A 3901-nucleotide genomic window follows, 5' to 3' on the forward strand; every position below is an offset into this window, starting at 1 on the left:
ACAGGTATAATGACCATATTTAATCTGTATCTGACACTTCTGAGGTAACTCCTTTATCTTGGTAATAAAACAAGGCATGACATCCCCTGGCTTCTTCCCCTTCAGCAGCTAAGCACAGCACTTGCACTCTTCAACTACAAAACAGCCAAAAACTGCATTGAGTGCTTGGGCCATGTGTCAGCTCAGAATGGAGAACCCAGACTCTAACCCAGGTAGTGAGATGGAGATGGCTACCAGTGGCTTGGGCACACTGCAGCAGCTGGGCCTCAACACAGGACACCATGCAACAAGTTCATAAGTAGCACCAGGCCACGCCTCATAAATATGCAACATAAAACGAACTGAAGAAACGGATCCAAAGATGGCAGGAATAAGTACTTTTAACCTTTGTCAAGCAGGGTCACACTTACAGCTAGCAGCAACAATGAAAAGACATAGAAGACAGACCTGCCTACAAACATCAGTCTGGCACTTCTCTCAATCCTGAGCTTGCTGAATCATGAAAACTGCATCCAAAAAAAAGTGAGGAACAAAAGTTGAGCTTCTCAGGGTAAGAGAATGTTTGATAGTTCCCCCAGGCTGGTCCCCAAAAGTCTCCTCTTGTCAGCAGCCCTAATTCATCTTTTAGAATCAATCAGATTAAGTGTCTGCAAAAGTCAGCTTGGTAGGCTACTTCTGAATGACCTTTGTTTCCATACTAGAATGGTTCCAGTTCCTCCATTAAGCTAAAAAAATCTCAGTTGTACTGGGGAACATGGTATACTCCAGCTGACACCAGACTGGATCATCCTCAGTCTGAACTGACAAATGGTCAAGCATAAGAAAAAGGAAGCATCCACCACATCTAGCTTTTGAAGACTTCAGCAAAGAAAAGGGAAGCGTTTTTCTCAGACCATACTAAATACTTGGCTAACTCAGCTACAAAATGGATGGCCTTAGCCGCAAAAATCTTACTTACATAATGCAGGTTTCTCCCAGTATTCACTGCTGTTCAGTAGGATGAATTCTGTTCTATCTCTACTAAATGTAGCTGTGTTAAATATTATTTACTTTTTAGTTGTTAAAAGAAAAAAAAAAAAACAAATAACAAACAAAACCCACAAAATGTGAAGAGGTGCTTTATATTATCATAAATCAAAGGTCTTTCAGTTATGATTCAGAGAGTGGGTAGTGGGAAATGCAATTAATGTTAACACTGAAGGTCAGAACAATGTGCTTGTGCCATAAACACTTCTGTATTTAAGCAAGTACATTCTTTTAAACAAGAATTTCTAACATTATCTGTCATATATTATATGAATATGTAACATTAAATGTTAGATGTCATAGTTAAGGGGTTGGACTGAGTTTACCCCTCATGTGGAGGGATAAGAAGTACGTACTTTCCTCTTTCCAAACTACTCTCTCCCTTTACTTCCAAGAGTAAACAGACATAAAATCCAACTCTTAACCAGATGGTGGTCTATTGCTATTATTCCTCTATTAGTTTCCACCTTAGGTTGTGCAGCAGCTTCATTTCAATCTCGAAGTCTGCTTTGTTACTGGTCAGCAACACTGTTCTTTTAATGATTAACTGAATAAATTAACACCAGAGTCACAGCTGAACATTGTAGAACAAGATCCTATCACAATGGCTATATTTTAAACTATGAGAGTAAACAGTTACTCGCAGCTGTGGTGAACAATGGTTAAGATATAAAAGTTCATGTAGTGTTTTCTTCTTAAATTGAAAAAGAACAAAGCCCAAACTTAAGAAGCTTTAAACAGCTTTAGTACTTAAAAAGCAGTCTTCCAGGGAAGAAGCAGTAAGAGATTAAAGCATACCTAAAAATCCATATAACAACTCTAAGGATAATAATCTGCTAATATACAGTCCAGTTTCTTAAGGGTACCTTGATACACACATTAATTGACATAAGAGTCCTAATGAGAGCAGCCTGCACCAAAACAAGATTCACCAAGCAGCTTTTGCAAACAGAATAAATATACCTGGCTATCTAACATGAAACCTTTGATACACTATTGCAAAAAATAAATAAATAAATAGGCAATGCAGCTTTGTAAATATGTTAAAGTAACTGTATTCATCAATAAGCTATTTACTGATGACCTACACTTCCTTATGTCTGTCCTGTACAATGCAACCACAGTCCCTGATTCCTAGTTGTCAGGATAATGCAGTTTATAAAAAACTTAATTACTCCAAAGGAAGCAGACTTTTCTTGGACATCTTGTCTTTCCTTTAATCACGGTACAGAGCTGAAAGCTGAAGATTCAACTAGAATTTTGTCAATCAATTTAGCTCCATGTACATCCCAGGTAGCTTTCCACCAATGGGCTGGATGCTCAAACTATCCAGCAGAAGTTACCACTTGGCGGCCAACTCCCGCCTTCACACTCTGCCGCATGGTTGGTGCTTCCCAGCTCCTCCCCTGCCTCCTTGCAATCCAAAACACGCTGCTGAAAACACACAGCCTGGCAGTGATATTCAGCCTAAGTGAGACAGTTTGGCAGCTAGAGACGCTAACTGCTAATTCAATGCCTTTTTCTCTCCTCTTCATGAATAGCTCCAAGATGCTGCACCTTCTATCCTTGCCAATTGTTGTATCACTGGAGCAAAAAGGTGGCAGCCTTTCTCTGAACTGGAATCATTGCTGCATACTCGGCTGTATAATTTGGTATGCTTCACACACTGTTCTGTGATCTGGCAACAATCCTGAGTGCAAGCTAATTTACACCTTCAGTATAATGGCTTTTGTATCTTCTGCAATGCTGGAATATATTACATGCTGCTGAAACAGAAGTCCAGCAAGTCACTGTCTGCCATCACCTTGTAAAAAGAATAAAGAACAGCTATGAGAAAGAGATTGTTCGCATTTTTACATAGCTGGTTTTGTTTCCAGTCCTTCCTGAGCCCGTGACAGTGTCCTCTGCTGTTAACTACTCCTCTCCTGCATACCCCTGGAAACAACTCACAAAAAGCTACATATACCAGAGACAAAAGAGATGCAGCATTTCAGTCACAGAAAAATGTTTCTGAGTATTAAAATATCTTCCCTGTTTAGAAAGAGTTTGCACATGCCCTACTAAAAGAAAAATCCATGTTAAGTTCTGTCACTCCAGAGACACAAAGTGCATAGAGTGGGATTTAGGAGCCTAGTGTTGAAATCTTCAAATCAACCCTTGCAGCTCAAACCCATGTTTCCAAGTCACAGGGATAGCAGTGGGGGGGGAAAAAGGCCAATTCTCCCTTTTCTTCCACTTCAAAAATGTTGCAATACATTTCTCAAACCTAAGTCCTATGCCTCAAGCCACACAACTGTCTCACTCTGCTTCCTGAACACACCTTAAGATTTACGTAACTCTGTGTGTGCCAACTGCAGACAGAAATGCACTACTTAAGGGCACCAAGTCTGTCATTTCACTATTAAGCCACTCTGCTGTATGCACAGTTTACCACAAGTACACTTATGCCAGCACTTGAAGGGGTCAGTACAGCAGATGGAAAGAGCAACCAGGACAGCAGGACCACCTCAATCAGACACAGTGCTAGTCCCTGCCAGGTCAATGTGACCATGAATCTGAGGTGTTAGTGTGCAGAGACGAACTTCATCTCATATAATTTGACTTCCTTTAGGGATTTCATAAAACTTTCTCAGTATGCCCAGCCATGGGTTCTGGGGAGAGTTCAGAGGTGAAAATGTGACTGCAGACAGAAAATGTAACTGCAGCCACCCTGTGAGCGACTTCAAGTGCCCCTGGGTCCTATACTCAGGTACACAAGACACATGACATGAAGTGGAAATAAGCCACACAAGATCAGAGAAGTAGATGGGCAATTTGAGGGTGAGCAGCAGTGTGAGAGTAAGCAGCAGTGATGCTGGGAGGGTTAGTGGTCACT

The 3901-nt window shown here is 40.9% G+C and overlaps 1 long non-coding RNA gene across 1 annotated transcript; it reads left to right on the forward strand.

The window, feature by feature from the left end:
* Positions 1–356: 356 nt before the first annotated feature.
* On the forward strand, positions 357–2863 carry LOC135308879 (uncharacterized). Its single transcript, XR_010369271.1, has 2 exons — positions 357–550; positions 2568–2863. It is a non-coding gene; the product is annotated as an uncharacterized LOC135308879 (long non-coding RNA).
* The last annotated feature ends 1038 nt before the right edge of the window (positions 2864–3901 follow it).

This window comes from Passer domesticus, chromosome 10 (genome assembly GCF_036417665.1).
Source record: "Passer domesticus isolate bPasDom1 chromosome 10, bPasDom1.hap1, whole genome shotgun sequence".
Classification (NCBI taxonomy): Eukaryota; Metazoa; Chordata; class Aves; order Passeriformes; family Passeridae; genus Passer; species Passer domesticus.